The sequence below is a fragment of the Microcaecilia unicolor genome, chromosome 9, assembly GCF_901765095.1.
Source record: "Microcaecilia unicolor chromosome 9, aMicUni1.1, whole genome shotgun sequence".
Lineage (NCBI taxonomy): Eukaryota > Metazoa > Chordata > Amphibia > Gymnophiona > Siphonopidae > Microcaecilia > Microcaecilia unicolor.
The window spans coordinates 178,557,536-178,574,739 of NC_044039.1; positions in this window are offsets into that span (position 1 = coordinate 178,557,536).

The window sequence follows — 17,204 nt, forward strand, 5'->3', positions numbered from 1 at the left end:
ATAAATAAGCAAACAAAACTAACATATTTACAAAGGTATGCTAATAAAAATGTTACCCAAGTGTCTTAACTTCTTCTCTCATATCTAAAAAATGCTTTCATCTATCTTGGGTAGACTTAGGGGTCTGTTTACTAAGCCATGTTAGCAGCTTCTGCGCGGCATTGCCAACACAGCCTATTTAAAGTGAATGGGCTACGTCGGCACTAGCGCACAGCTAGCCATGCTAGTGGTTTAGTAAACCCCAGTGTTAGTGACATCTGGGAACATCCACAGTTTTTGTCCACAAAATTTTTGCTGTGCATTTTTAAAACACATTTTTATAACCGCATCAAGATCCTGCTAGAATACAAACAAAACCAATAATGTAGCTCTATAAGGCAACATCAGACAATGAATTCTCTAGAATCAATGAAAGATCTTTTAAATCATTAATTTCTTCTTCCTGGCATTGCTCACACTTTTCAGAGCCCCCCCCCCCCCCTCCCCGATAATATTGATCGGAGGAATAAAATCAGAGGAAAATTTTAAATTTTCAACAAGGTATCTTTTAAACAATTCCAATGGGAGAACTCCAACAGGTCTAGGAAAGTTCAAAATCCTCAAATTCAAGCATCTTTTAAAATGTTCAATCTGTTCAATTTTATGATGTATTAATGCATTATCTTTCATAAGCAGTTACATTATCTTTCAAGGTAGTAATATCTAGTTGAAACTTATGTACCTGTTCTGCCCAGTTCAACGTCAACATATCCGCTGATTGAGAAAGCTATCCCATTGTGGCAACCAAATTTGTAGTCTCTTGAGTTGATTTTGTTATGGTAGCATTCAATTTCTCAAATGTCTTCCAGAGGATATTCAACATTACCACTGTGGGGTGAGTCAGTTTCACTTTCTCCCCAAAGCTCGAATCCCCCATCATGGATCCAGCAGGGTAGACACCTCCACTGCCTGCCCCAGCACCAGTGACTTCCACAAGGTTGGGGCCAGCAATCTCATCCTGCACCATGGCAGGACACGGTGGGACAATGGCAGCTGGAGGAGACAACGTAGTGTCATGTGGTAACAGCTCGACAACTCCTCCTGCTGATGAGCCTAAAACAAAACTTACTCCGAGTTGCAAAGCAGTCCAATGTTTGCTGCGTTGGGGAGGGTGCCAGGGTTGGTGGAGGTAAGACTCTAACGGTCCCCTTCCTCTTGGTGTGGGGCATAACGGTTTAGTGGCAACAACACCAGCAAAGTTCTCAGGAACAACTCGCAGCACTTAGCATGCAATTGACATCTTGGCCACTCCTCCCAGGATGATTTTATTTCAATGTATTTCAACTTATTGCTATCTACAGTTTTCAGGTTTCAGTGTCTTATTTTGTAACTTTTGGCATTGCCATTACTAATAAAGTTTTGTTTTTCAGTGACACCAGCACATTTTTAGGCGTAATAACATTTTGCTACCATGAGTGATAGAACACCAAGACACCATTTATATAGTTTGCAAGTTTAGACTTTCATCAGCTCTATTTGAAAACTAGTGCTCCATGAAACTTGGTGGGTTGGGCTCTGGGGACTTACTCATTTCCTCACTGCAGTATTGGAGTTTTGAACTCTATGAACTGCATCAGAGAGGAGTTTGGTGCATAGATAAGTACTTCTCAGTTCTGATTTGGATTTATCTACTTTATTTATTTATTTATTTATTTATTATAACACTATTTATAAACTGCATTATTTGGAACAATTTGTCATGTGATGCACTTTCACAGTAGGAAGTAGCTCTATGACTATGGGGATTATTTTTGAAAGAGAAAAATGTTTAAAAAGTGGCATAAAGTAGCATTTGGAAGTTTTGCTTGCCAAAATGTTCAGATCGCTATTTTTGAAACATATTTTGCAGACATTTATCTATGCATTTCATCAGCAGTGTATCCAAATCACAAGGGGGCGTATTAGGGGGTGGGATTAGGGCATTCTTAACACTTGAATATTTTTCTGCCATAATAGAACAAAGCAAAAATGTCCAGGACTAAAACTAAGATGTTTGGAGCTAGACCTGTTTTAATAATGACTAAGTCACAAAAAAGTGCCCTAAATGACCACTGGAGGAATAAAGGAAAGACTCCCCTTAATCCCCTAGTGGTCACTGACCTCCTCCCACCTTCAAAAAATGTGAAAAAAAAAAAACAACCCAGTACATACCAGCCTCTATAACAGTTTCAGATGTTATGGCCAGTCCTATTAGAGCAGCAAGTAGGTCCCTTCTGCTAGGGGTCTTTGGTGTCATTTTGCAGGGCTGGAGTGTGTGTGTGTGGGGGGGGGGGGGGGGGGGGGGAGGGGAGCGACCTGTGCTGTGTACTAAATGCAGTTTAATAAAAAAAGCCCCTAAGTTCTGAGCTCTGGAAGAACAGTTTCTGTCTTGGTGCCATTAGATGACCTCATTCTTGAGTGTGCCTAGTTCACCAGAATTCAACAAATTGACCTTATGCCCTCGGTTGGCATGTATATTACAGCCACCACCATTCAGAATTTATTGTTATCTATCTCTACCAGCCAACACATTAAATTGTTGGCATGGCTGTATCATTTTTTAGATTTCACTTGGGTGCTCTAATGATTTTATGACTAGGGAAAAACTGCTAAAACGCCCAGGAAGGATTTCTTTGGATGAGAACATTGTGTGTAGCATCGAGAAGAACCATATTTCATCGTCTGACAGATTCACTTTGGAGACTGAGCTACAACCCACATATTAGTTCTTTTTTAAAAGCCTTTCTGCTTTCTTTGTTTCACTTTTTTTTTTTCAAAATCACATATATTTTCTGAAGCTTACCTGTAACGTACATTTTCCACAGAATAGTTCACCCCCGCCCGCTCCACATTAATTAAAAATAAATAAATAAGATCGAACCAACTCCAAAGTTGCTCCTGAGATGCAGAGAGCGTCACGGCTGCCTAGCAACTCGCTTAGCAACGGGGCAACAGCTGCTCCCACTGGACCAATCGTGTGAGTGCTGCAGCTGTGCTCCCGCGTGCGGGGCTGAGGAGGGAAGGTGAGGAGTCACCGCTTGATCCGGACCGTCACTGGTGTCTAGGTGCCAGCTGAGAGCCCGCGCTTCTCATATATTCAGCCTACAGGACAGAGGAGGAAAGAAATCCCCATCAAACCAGAGCTCCCGTCAATCCACCACGAGCGTCACGAGCAGGCAAGTAGCGGTCCGCGAGCCGGGGTAAAAGAAGCGCGCGCCGCGTTGCAAGTCAAGCGCTGGCGCCAATGAGAGCTTTCTTTTTGGGCGCAAGGTTGGATTAAAAAAACAAACAAACAAACAAACAAACACAAAAACACCACCTAAGGCGCCCGAAGGCGGCTGGCATTGCGTGTGCCCCTGCCGGGAAGGGAGAGAAGACTGATTTCAGGGACCAGTCACTCGATCGTAGACCTCTCGGCCAAGAGTAAGTAGGCACGTGATCACAGCCAAGAACCTCCCCGCCCTTCTCCCCTCTCCCCCAAACTGTAGGGATTCTTCATAGACAAGCAGGATGAGTAATTTGTGTGGCTGACTTATCCTGCTGTCCACGGAGACCCCTGTTACAGGTAAGTAACTTCACTTTAGTTTGGACAAAAAACCTGGACGATATTGAAAAAGGTAAACGAAGAAAACCTCAAGTAACAAGAATATAGGCAGTAGCTTCTGGCCATGGCCAATGATTACTATAGAAAGGTGTGCCTGAAAATTAATTCTGCCCCCATCTTTTTTTTTCTTCAAGTGTTATTACAACGAGGCATTCATAATCCATACAAGCTTTTCTTCTGTTTTTGCGCTTATAAATAAGAATTACTTCATTTTTGATACACGAAGTGATCAAGTGAAGTCATCATTTTGAAGATCCTAATATTTGTAATTTTTTTTAACTTATTTGATTACAGGATTTCTTCTGTATAACTAACCTTTGTATCTGTTGTTAGCAGGGCTTTTTTTGAGGGGGTACTGAGTACCGGCACCTTTTTCATTGTTAAATTGACCCATGGATTGCAAGTTATAATGAAAGAGCTCAGGCTCTATACACCAATTCTTCCGTGTCATAGATTCTGTGACTGGTTGCAGGGGCCCTGGCTATTGTGGGGTGGGTCCTTCAGTGATCACCCCCCACCCCTGAAGGGTGGCCTAGCATTTGAGTACGGGCACCTTTTTTGCTAGATAAAATGCACTGGTTGTTAGAAAGTTAACGGAGTTTGGCAATGGATGATTCTAACTTGTAAAGCAGCGATTACACTAGACATACACTATCTTTTTCTATGCAGATTAATTCATTGTTCCATATGTCTATAGTCAGTTACACTGGAAGGAGTCTCCTATAGATTATAGTGTGCACTGCACAGGACACTGCAAAAATATTTGCAGTACACATACTCTAAAATTTTTCATAGTGTCATAAGCCCTTCAAACCATAAGTTGCTATACTTTTATAGAAAAATACCTCAGTGCCAGCATAGTGCATATCATGCAATAAAGTATGCCTACATTGTTTACAGCACATCTGTGGGCCGAAAACAGCAGGACAGGCAGGATGAGTTCATATCCTGGATACTTAATCTTGGGGTCTCCACAGGGATCCATTCTTGGCCCACTGCTGTTCACTTTTTTATAACCAGCTTGGTGTGGATGTGGAATGAATGTAGTTTTTTATACAGATGACAATGTACTGTACTTTTCAGGAAAAAAAAAGACTTTGACTTACTGAATTGCATTTTGAGTATAGTAAACTAGAATATTTGTTACGTTGCTAGGATGCTGAACTGTTATATAAAAAAAGCAATGAGCTTTGCTGATATACAAATATGGAATATGAAATGCTGGGTACCAAAGCTAAGAAGGGACCCTGTGAATCAGTTAGCGCTTTTAAATATATTTGTATGTGATATGAACAGGACAGGGTTTCTCAGTTTAGGTCTGGACATATGTATGCTGATATAGATGATGAATATTCATTGTGTGTATCATGAACAGTACCAGACCACTTTTCTGAATTACTGAAAAGAAGAAACATTAAAGTGCTCATTGTCAAAGCACACAGACTTACAAAGTTACACGAAGGGCATTTTCGACATGACATCTAAGTCTGACTTTGGATGTTTTGCTCAAAACGTCTAGAATCCGAATAGCAAATATAGCCATTTTCAAAACAGCAAAATGTCTTATCTTTTTATTTTTTTTTTCAAAAAATGGCCACATGCTAGATGTTTTTGTGCACTGTGCATTCATCCTTTTGGTCCATTTTTGAAAAAAAAAAAAAAAATTGTCCAAATGCAAAATGCACAAAATCAAGTCATTGGGATGTAGGAGCACCCTAGGGGCTCTGCTGTGAACTTCATATAAAACTCCCAGGTACACATTTCACCATTGATCCCTTATCTTGTCTGCTGAGCCCTCTAAAACCCACTACCCACAAATGTACACCACTACAGTAGCCCTTATAGGTGGAGGGGTGACCTATATATGGGTACAGTAGGTTTTTGGTGAGTTTTAGAGGGCTCAAACTTTCCACCACAAGTGTAACAGAGTGGGTTGTGGGCCTGGGACCCCTTCTCAACAGTGCAGTGCACCGTCCATTAGGCTACTCCAGGGACCTGCTTGCTGCTCTAATAGGACTGACTATAACATCAGCAGCTATCATAGAGGCTGGTATGTGCTGTTTCTTTTACATCTTTGGGGAGTGGGAGGGGGGTCAGTGACCACTAGGGAGTAAGGGGAGGTCATTCCTTTATTCTTCCTGTGGTCATCTTGTCATTTAGGTCACTTTTTTGTGGCTTAATTGTTATTAAAAGAGGTCTAGTTCCAAACGTCATAGTTTTAGTCCTGGATGTTTTTGTTTTGCTCCATTTTGGCTGAAAAATGTCCAGGTCTTAGGAATACCCAAATCCTGCTCTTAACACGCCCCCAACATTCCCCCTTGAGACTTGGACACATTAAAAATGGGTTTCAAAAATACCGATTTTGATGTTTTGGAGAGAAAAACATCCAAATGCTGCTTTATGCCACTTTTTAGACCTTTTTTCTTTCAAAAATGAGTCCCATAGTAACCTATGTAACTTTGGAAGTCTATGTGCTTTGAAAATGATTCGCCACATCAACTCCCAAGGCAAACAAAATATCCCAGCAACTGTTCACCGTTTGTTATGTTTTTCAGGAAAAGTAGTATAACAAGTACAATAAACCATAATGGTATTGTAATCAGTTAGAAGGTTTTTCGTATGGTCTTGGTGTGAAATCCTGAAGAAGTGGTTACTGTATAAAAGATTCTCTGAGGAGAAGCAAGCTGCGTTATTCCCACATGTGGGTGACGTTATCTAGTGGAGCCCCGGTGCAGACGCTGAACCACTAGAACGACAGAAAGTTCTAGCAGCGTTCCACTATGCATGCGCTGGTGCCTTCCTGCCTGACGCTTGAGCGTGGGCCACTCAGTCTCTTTTTTTGTGAGGAGCTGAGAGGATGCGTTCGCTTAGTCTTCTCAAACTGTGCTTATATATTTTTGCTATCATGAGTGCCTTCCCTTGCGGATAATCATCTTGGTTTTTTAAATTTATTTCTTCTGTTTTCCCTTCCTCGTATTTTTCTCCAGTTTTTTTTAAACTTTCCTTTATTTTTCATGAGTGGCTGTGTGCTTAGGCACAGCCCCAACCTCAATTTGAATGCTTCCCTTTTTTTGTTGTTCAAGGTTGAGGAGTTTAATTTAGCCTATATTCTTTTTCAATGTCCCGGAAGGCTCCCAGTGACTTCAAGTGGTGCACTGAGTGTCACCACATTATTTCACTCACGGACCCGCACAACTGGTGCATTGGGTGCCTTGGACTAGATCATGACCCCTCTGTTTGCGATATTTGTCTTCATATTTATTTATTTATATATTTGGATTTATTTACTGCCTCTTTGAAGGAATTCACCCAAGGTAGTGTACAGTAAGAATAAATCAAACATGAGCAATAGGGAATTACAGCAGTAAAAATATTCAAATAACAATACAAAGTATGGCATAGTATAGTACTTACAATGTCAACACAATACATAATAGAACATTTTAATTGACAGTGAAGGGTATAAGCAAAGACAGAACATATAGATAGGTAAGAGAGTTAGAAAAGTTAGAAAGTAAGGTGCCTAATTTAAAGAAAGTTGCTCATGAGGTCAGAGAGATGGTTAAATATCTCAGCTAGGGTAGGAGTGGATAAACATGTCCTGCTGCAGTATATGCAGCCCATGTCACTCCTTGTGTGTGTGAGTGAGACTAACAAGTTAGTTACTTCTTCCATATGCAGACCAGGACACAGAGAGTGTGATTGGCTCAACAGGTGAAGTTTTTTGGTTCTTTGAAGGCCAGACCATCTTTGGCAGCATCGACCTCCATGGCTGCACTGACACCGATAAGTACTGGGATTGCACCGGCATTGAGTGGGTCTCCACCTGCTTTGACACTGGGCACTGTTAACAGGCCCTGGGACCAGTCAACATCAGGCTCAACACCGAGGAGACACTCAGATTCGGCGTTGTCCGTGTAGGTTCCCATGCCTTTACCGATTCCCACCCTTGATGAGCGGTTCTAGAGCATTCTTCAAGAGGAGCTGGTGCAGTTGCTTCAGGGAGCTTCCGATTTGACATCGAGGGTGCTTGCCCCCTCAGCTTAATAGCCCAAGTACCTTTCTGAGGCTCCACCGATGCCAGTCCCTAGAACATTGACACCGGCACCTCGCAGGGTATTGGAGCCGAGGCCTGAGCAGGCAGTACCCCCTCTGACATCAGGGGAGGAAGCTTCCTCGTAGTCTGAGAGAAGGGTTGCACCTCAACGCTTTTTGGAGTGTGGTCATCATTGTACTAGATTGAGGCTGGTACAGGCTCAGTCTCCTGATTCTCAAGAGGAAGAGGAGTCGGACTAGAACCGCTCATGAGTATCAGACGAGGATCTACATTTCTTCTCAGAGGAGGAGTCATGTGGTATCCCTTCTGATCCCTCACCTCCTCTAGAGAGACAAAAATCTCTTCCAGAGGCACTCTCTTTTACTAGTTTGGTCAGGGAGATGGCTTAGGCCATCCCATTTAAGTTGGAGACGGAGGAGAAGCCCAGGGCAGAGATGTTGTCTATCTTGGGCTATAAGTATCCTCCTAAGGAAGTGGTCATTGTGCTATTGCACCCTATCCTTAAGGATGTACTAATGAGGAACTGGAAATCTCCCCTCTCAGTGCAGGTAGCACCCAAGAAGGTGGATATGCAATATCGTATCCAGAAGACTTCCAGATTCGAGAGAGCCCAGTTGCCTCACCACTCTTTGGTAGTCGAATCCGCTCGCAAATGAGCTAAGACTTCTCAGTCTTATGCCTCGGCACCCCCTTGGCAAGAGGCCAGAACCTTAGACTCGTTTGGGAAGAAACTTTTAAGACCTTGATGCTTATTGCCTGCATCCAGTCCTAACAGCTCTACACGAGTAATGAAGCTACATAGTAGTAAATTTAAAACAAATTTGAGAAAAATTTTCTTCACTCAATGTGTAATTAAACTCTGGAATTTGTTGCCAGAGAATGTTAGCTAAGTGGGGTTTAAAAAAAGTTTAGGCGGTTTCCTAAAGGAAAAGTCCATAGACCATTATTAAAATGGAAAAGCCACTACCTATTTCTAGGATGTGGAAATAATCGTATGTGTTTGTACTTATTAAAGGGAGAGGCTCATACAGTCATAGGGGACCTCTTTTCTCTTTACTTACCGCCAATTATGATGTGCCCCACTTTTATGACAAATATAATCATAGACCTTCCCTGCCTCCTCCCTTTTCTTTATCTTAATTTTTTATTTTTTATTCTTTTGTTTTTTCCTTTTCTTTTTAATCTTAGAGTACGTTCTCTTTTATATGTACTTGGGAAGAGCATGATCTTTCATACAGTCATAACTTTTATTTTATTTATTTATTTATTGCATTTGTATCCCACATTTTCCCACCTCTTTGCAGGCTCAATGTGGCTTACATTACAACATGAATAATGGAAATATATAAGAAATTATACATTTAGTATTGCATAAGGATCTTGGGTAACATGAAAATAACAAAGAAAATATACATTTAGTATAGCATAAGGATCTTGGGTGACATGATAGTAATAAAGCAGGATAGTAGAATAACAAGCAGTTATCGTGAGGCAGATCTGGATCTATGTGTAGGGGTTCACATTTGTTGATCTTTTTGGTATGCCTTGTCAAAGAGATGGGTCTTCAGTAGTTTGCGGAAGTTAGTTTTAGTGTACTACACACCCTTCTGTTGGGAGCGGACTTTAACTTTTAAACTTTTTTTTACTTTTTCTTTACTTAGGCTGTGCTTCTTCATATTCATATGAATGCACGACTTAGCTTAATTATTCCAGTGCAGACTTGTCCCCGACAGGTGCCTGTTTTGTTCAACTTGGCTTTTTCAAGGGGTCGATCTTGCACAAGCCTGTAAAGAAATAAATTTCAACAAGATTAGTGCTCAACCTCCGTTTGTTACTTGATTGCTGAATGACGCTCCATGGCTTCTTGTTAGTCTTCCTCCAGTCCTCTCTTCCATTCGCCCGGGATTATTTTCAAGTCCTAGGGACCATGACGGTGGTGATAGAGATGGTGCCGTGGGCCAGAGCACACATGAGATCTCTTCAAAGGTCCCTTCTTTCCAGGTGGTCTCTGTAGTCAGGCTCTCTCCTTTGCAGTTTGCCATTTCAAGCGCAGGTGAGGGGACATCTTCGCTGGTGGCTCAGGTCATCCAACCTGGGCAAGGGGATGCCTCTAGAGGCCCCACAATGGGTAGTAGTGACAACAGATGCCAGGCTCTCGGGTTGGGGAGCCCTCTGTCAGGGACAGTATGCCCGGGGGGTTGGTCGCTGGAGGAGTCCTCCTGCCGGATCAATCTATTGGAAACCAGAGCAATTCTTCTGGCCCTCCAGTCGTTCTCTCCTATTCTAGAAGACGCATCAGTCCGTATCATGCCAGACAACGCCACTGCTGTGGCCTATGTCAATCGAGAAGGAGGAACAAGAAGTTTGCGCGTAGAACAGGAAGCAGCTCAGATAATGAGTTGGGCAGAGGCGCATCTGGAGGCCCTCTCAGCGGTGCATGTGGCAGTAGTTCTGAATGTTCAAGCAGATTTTCTCAGTTCTACCATTCTAGACCCAGGAGATGGTGATCTCTTGGTGATGGTGTGTTTCAGTCCGTCGTGCATCATTGGGGACTCCCGGACATGGATCTCTTTGCCTCGGCATCCAATGCGAAAGTGCCAAGTTACTTCAGTCATCACAAGGATCCAAAGTCTCGAGGGATTGATGCTCTCCTGCAACCCTGGTCAATAGGTCTTCTGTTTGCCTTTCTTCTGTGGCCACTAATAGGTCGTCTAGTTCAACGGATAGAATGCCACCAGGGACGAGTGATTCTGATTTCAATGGACTGGCCCCGCAGGCCCTGGTATGCGGATCTCATGCATCTGCTGGTCAAGCCTCCGCTCAGATTTCTGGAGGATCCCGGTCTTCTGGTCCAGGGTCCAGTAGTTCATCCAGACACGAGTCGATTTTGTCTTACGGCCTGGCTCTTGAGCGGGTGCAGTTGACTAAGCGAGGTTACTCTGCCAGTGTCATTTCCACCATGCTTCGCTCCCGCCGTTGCTCCACTTCTCTTAATTATATCAGGACATCAAGAGTGTTTGAGGCGTGGTGTCATGAGTCAAGTATTTCTCCCTTTCGGGCCTCAGTGAGTCAGATTTTAGAATTTTGACAACGGAGTTTGGAAAAAGGTTTGGCACTTTCTTCATTGAAGGTCCAAGTGGCAGGCTTATCCTGTTTTAGAGGGCGTGTTCAAGGGAAGTCCCTTGCTTGTCATCTGGATGTGGTTAGGTTTTTAAAGGGGGCCAGTATTTTGCAGCCTCCTTTGCAGGCAATTTTTCCCTTATGGGACCTTAATTTGGTTCTTTCTACGCTCTCTTGTTCTCCCTTTCAGCATTTGTCGGCCTGCACTTTGAAAGATCTCACTCTCAAGGTAGTTTTTCTGGTAGCCATTGCTTCTGCTCGCAGAGTATCAGAATTGCAGGCATTTTCTTGCCGTTCTCCATTTTTGCAATTTGCAAAAGACCAGGTGATTTTGCGGCCGGTTCCTTCTTTTCTTCCCAAGGTATTGTCTCGCTTTCATATCTCTCAGGCTGTGGTTTTGCCTGTTCTGGGCTCTTTTGGATTGGAGGAACAACGTCGTTTGAAGTGTCTGGATGTCAGAAGAGCACTTAAGCATTATTTGATGATTACAGAGGAATTCCATCAGACAGATCATCTGTTTATGTTGATTGGAGGTTCTCGAAAGGGGTTCGCGGCCTCCAAGCCCACTCTTTCTCGATGGCTTAAAGAAATTATATTCTCGTCCTATCTTCTCTCAGGAAAACCAGTTCCCAAAGGAGTGAAGGCTCACTCTACTAGGAGGCAGGTAGCTTCTTGGGCTGAGCGTTTTCTAGTCCCGCCTCTGGAAACTTGTAGGGCGGCGACTTGGTCCTCGTTGCATTCCTTTTCCAACCATTACAGATTGGATGTACAGACTCATCAAGATGCAGTCTTTGGGACACAGGTTCTCACAGCAGGTTTGCTGGGGTCCCGCCCTTAGTTTACTGCTTTGTTTCTTCCCACCAGTCATAATCTGGGCTGGTCCCTCCGGACCGGCCCAGAACCCGCCCGTTTTTTGGCTGTCTGTTGTTTCCTTTAGGAACAGTTGGAGTTTTTAGTGTTGTTTTAGGAGAGCTGCGTTGTTCATTTATGGTTTGTTAAAAAAAAAAGTTTTTTTCCTGAGACGCGCTTTGTGTCTGTAGAAAGGTGTGGTAGAAATCAAACAAAATAAAACATGGAAAAGAAAATAAGATGATACCTTTTTTATTGGTCATAACTTAATACATTTCTTGATTAGCTTTGTCTGTAGAAAGAAAGGAACATAAAGCATGTAGCACAGGCTCCTAATAATGTCTGTTGCTGGTGGCTGCTCAGGTTCCCAGTTGCACAGGACATGTTATTTTCTTCTCCTGCTTTGTTACAGTTTACTGAATCTTTCTCTACCTGCCGAGGGCTCTTATTGGCTCACTCTGCAGAGTCAGAATTCTCAGTCTGCACCTGCTGGAATGCGTACACAACCCATCAGTCATAATCTGAGCCAGTACGGAGGGACTGAAGGAAAGTAAATTAGCAGGTAAGACCTAATTTCTTCTTAATCGTCGGTCATTAAAAAACTCCACCAAATGTAATTTTTGTGAAATAAGCCAACAAAGAGGAGGAAAAGGACCTCACGAAGCCGTGAGAAACAAAACAAACCAGTGAGGTAAGTCCAAGGAGAATAAAATAGATGCTTTATTGAGAAAACGTATTCTTAATAAAGCATCGTTTTTATCCTCCTTGGACTTACCTCACTGGTTTGTTTTATTTTTGTGAAATACAAACTTATTCATTAATGGAAATTTCCAAACAATACAGAATATGAAAGAACACTGAAGAAAATGTGAAAAATATCAATAGCCAGGCCACATAAATTGTCCCAATTTTATAGCAGTCAAACTCAGTTATAACAGTACTTATCTCAAAAGTTCTTTTATAAGCAGCTGCCATGTTGAGCGCTTCAGCGGCTACAATGCACAGCCGCAGACATTGAGGTAGGTGCATTTTTGCTCCTCTTTATCTTTTTGTTTGTTAGTGGGGAACAGGATTGGCTACCTCTCACTTTGTTTTGTGTTTTCAAGAGTTATTGAACAGTAAGGCAGCACAGAGCCCCCTGAGGAAGCCATCTGGTGAAATGGTCCCCTAGGGATGTTTCGCTACTGTCGCATACTGTTGCCTATAAGATAATTTGATTTGTTATTTTTGTTAAGTTTTTGATAAATTTGAAAAATTTTAAAAAATATTTTTGCATCACTATATAATCACATCACATTGTTGGGGGTTTTGACCTATGATCGAAGCCAACACTGTGCGATAATTGCTGCACCATACAACAGCATAACTGCAGCACAGACGTCTGAGGTCTTTTCCCCGATTTTTATAACAACTTCCATTTCTATAGCAGTAGCCACGGTCTACCTGTTTTTCCCACTTGTTTCCCCACTCGTTTCGTTTTAATGAAACTAACAACACCATCATGGACCTCATCGAAAGTGTAAAATCAGCACCTAATTCTATTGAACAGCTAGATAGTCTGGTAAACAGATTGAAGGACCGGGGACTATATAAATTATATATACTGTATTATACTCAAAAGAAAACTTGATTCCTTTTACAAAAGTGTGTAGTTCTCAATATATTTGTATCTATTTCAGACTTTGGGACATGTTGAATAGAGACAATGCGCACAAGTGTAGATGACGTCCTGTGCAGGCTACAGTTGTTGAATAAAAACATATGAAAAGGCAGTAGTAACTGATGTACCATATATCATAATAATAAAAATCATAAAACTAATGAAGCGTCACATTCGTTCTTATGAAACTGTAAAAGGTTCAGGGCCTTTTGTTTTTCCCCATGTCAACACATCTGGTCACAACTGACCTTTCGGACAGTGGCCCAAAATATGTGGGAGGATGTCACAGTGTAGGGGAGGGGGGCCTCTTCTCCCTTGTCCAACTGTATTCCTCATAGGCATGTTTATCCTGAAACATTCCACAACTGAGTAGTCTACTATAGCACCAGGCTTGTACCAGAAGGAATGGTATGGCTGGAGAGTATAAGGCCTGCATAATCTTTTTTAGTTTTTAAACTAAAACCCCACCACCACAACACAGAGATGGAATCTAGAGAGAGCAGCGGCAGCGATATGGTAAGAGTTTTAAAAACATTACATTGTCTCTTTGCACAAACTAACATGATCCTTAACTTATTAAAGACATACGTGTTCTCTGCAGGAAGAGCACAATCATGTGTACTAGGGGTCTGGGGATAAGAACAGTAAAACCCATCATATAGCACCACCGCACATACTATTAGAACATGCTTACAGCAGAAGAAGAAAAGATTCTGTCGTCACAAAGCAACTGTGTAAGTGTTTGCAGGTCTCAAGCTGTTGTATTAAAACAATCAAAAATAGGTACATGTGATTAACGTGATGGTCTACTGTGTATTTTGACAGCACAAAATACAAACAGCGCCGTGACCCCTGATCACTCCTGCTGCTCAAAGAAACATCTCACATGGTTTGAAGGTTTACTACGGCAAGAAAGTAAGCATTTAAGTTTTGAAAAGAACAATTTTTGTTGCATTATGCTTGATTCTAATTTGAAGTTACATACCTCTAGCCGCAGAGTCTCACAAAATGGCATTTGTTATTGCTGCCATGTGGCATCCACTAATCTTACAAAATGGCCCAGGTAGATGCGGACACGTGGCATCTGCACAGTGCTGTATCTTAACCCTCCCCCCAATGGCGGGTACCTGTGAACGATAGGCTGTGTATTCGTTAGTTTTTATAATGTTCTACTTTTTAATCTTTAGATCAAGAAAAACAGATAGCTGTTGAAACATCGACAGTTGGGCATCCATTGCAGTCATGCACCAAACCCAACTACAGCGTCAAGAAAACAGGACAGAACATGAACAGTGCTGCGACCGCCGATCACCTCTACTGTTCAAAGGGACATCCCAATAAGACTACTACTACTACTTATCATTTCTATAGCGCTACTAGACGTACGCAGCACTGTACACTTGAACATGAAGAGACAGTCCCTGCCCAACAGAGCTTACAATCTAATTAGGACAGACAAGCAGGACAAACAAGAGATAAGGGACTATTAAAGTGAGGATGATAAAATAAGGGTTCTGAATAAGTGAATAAGGGTTAGGAGTTAAAAGCAGCATCAAAAAGGTGGGCTTTTAGCTTAGATTTGAAGACGGCCAGAGATGGAGCTTGACGTACCGGCTCAGGAAGTCTATCCCAGGCATATGGTGCAGCAAGATAAAAGGAACAGAGTCTGGAGTTAGCGGTGGAGGAGAAGGGTGCAGATAAGAGAGATTTACCCAGTGAATGGAGTTCCTGGGAAGGAATGTAGGGAGAGATGAGAGTGGAGAGGTACTGAGGAGTTGCAGAGTGAATGCACTTATAAGTCAATAAGAGGAGTTTGAACTGTATGCGGAAACGGATAGGAAGCCAGTGAAGTGACTTGAGGAGAGGGCTAATATGAGCATAACGACACTGGCAGAATATTAGTCGTGCAGCAGAAGTTTGAACAGATTGAAGAGGAGAGAGATGGCTAAGTGGGAGACCTGTGAGAAGCAAGTTGCAATAGTCTAAGCGAGAGGTGATAAGAGTGTGGATGAGGGTTCTGGTAGTGTGCTCAGAAAGGAAAGGGCGAATTTTGCTGATATTATAGAGAAAGAAACAACAGGTTTTAGCAGTCTGCTGAATATGTGCAGAGAAGGAGAGGGAGGAGTCGAAGATGACCCCAAGGTTACGAGCTGATGAGACAGGAAGGATGAGAGTGTTATCCACAGCAATAGAGAATGGGGGAGGAGGAGAGGTTGGTTTAGGGGGAAAGATAAGAAGCTCAGTCTTGGTCATGTTTAGTTTCAGATGGTGCTGAGACATCCAGGCAGCAATGTCAGACAGGCAGGCTGATACTTTGGCCTGGATTTCGACTGAGATTTCTGGTGTGGAGAGGTAGACCTGGGAGTCATCAGCGTAAAGATGATACTGAAAACCATGGGATAAGATCAGAGTACCAAGGGAAGAAGTATAGATAGAGAAAAGAAGAGGTCCCAGGACAGATCCCTGAGGTACACCAACTGACAGTGGGATAGAAGTAGAGGAGGATCCACTAGAGTATACACTAAAGGTACGCTGGGAGAGATAAGAAGAAAACCAGGAAAGAACAGAGCCCTGAAATCCAAGTGATGACAGTGTTTCAAGGAGTAGGCTGTGATCAACAGTGCCAAAAGCAGCAGATCAAGAAGGATGAGGATAGAATAGAGACCTTTGGATCTGGCCAGGAACAGATCATTGGAGACTTTAGCAAGCACTGTTTCAGTTGAATGAAGGGGGAGAAAGCCAGATTGAAGTGGATCAAGAATAGCTTGAGATGAAAGAAAGTCAAGGCAATGGCGGTGAACGGTACGTTCAAGTATCTTGGATAGGAAAGGGAGGGAGAGATGGGGCGATAGTTGGAAGGACAAGTAGGGTCCAATGAAGGTTTTTTAAGGAGTGGTGTGACTACGGCATGTTTGAAGGCATCAGGAACAGTCGCAGTGGAAAGTGAAAGATTGAGGATATGACAGATAAAAGGGATGACAGTAGGAGAGATAGGATGGGTGGGAATAGGATCAGAGGAACGGGTAGTTAGTTTCGAGGAGGAAAGAAGATGTGTAGTTTTCTCTTCAGTGATTTCAGAAAAGGAGGCAGGGGTTGGAGGGTTGAGAGAATGGACTAAGGGAAGGAGAGGTGGAGGTGACCTGGTTGAGAATTCAAGTTTAATCTTGTGAACCTTATCATGAAAATACTCAGTCAGAGTCTGGGGGGAAAGTGAAGGGGGAGGTGAAGGCACTTTGAGGAGAGAGTTCAGTGTGGCAAAGAGACGTCGAGGGTTTGAGCCAAGAGAATTTGTCAACTAGATGTAATAGTCCTGTTTGGCAAGTACAAGAGCAGACTGGAAGGAGGTCAGCAAGAATTTGAAATGTATGAAGTCAGCATGGGCACGGGATTTCAGCCAAAGGCGTTTGGCAGAGTGGGCACAGGAACGTAGGTAGCATATTTTAGAGGTCAGCCAAGGCTGGGGTTTGGTATGTTTTACAGAACGGGGAATGGGAGGAGCGAGAGTATCCAGAGCAGAGGAGAGAATAGTATTATAGGAAGAGACAGCATCATTGACAGACTTAAATAACATAGTGGTAGAGATGAGATTTGAAACACTGGAGGACAGAGTAGAAGGGTCAATAGCCGGAAGATTCCTAAATGTATTGGTTAAGATTGGACGGGACTGGGGAGGAGGATGTTTAAGTGTGAAAGTTATCAGATGATGGTCAGAGAGGGGAAGAGGCACATAAACTGGAGAGTGAGCAGTTTGAGAAGAGGATAAGATCAAGACAGTGGCCATTCTGGTGAGTGGGGGCAGTGGAGCACAGTTGAAGATTGAAAGAGGATGTTAAAGCAAGAAACTGAGAAGCATAAGAGTCAGAGGGATCGTTAGCATGAATGTTAAAATCCCCAAG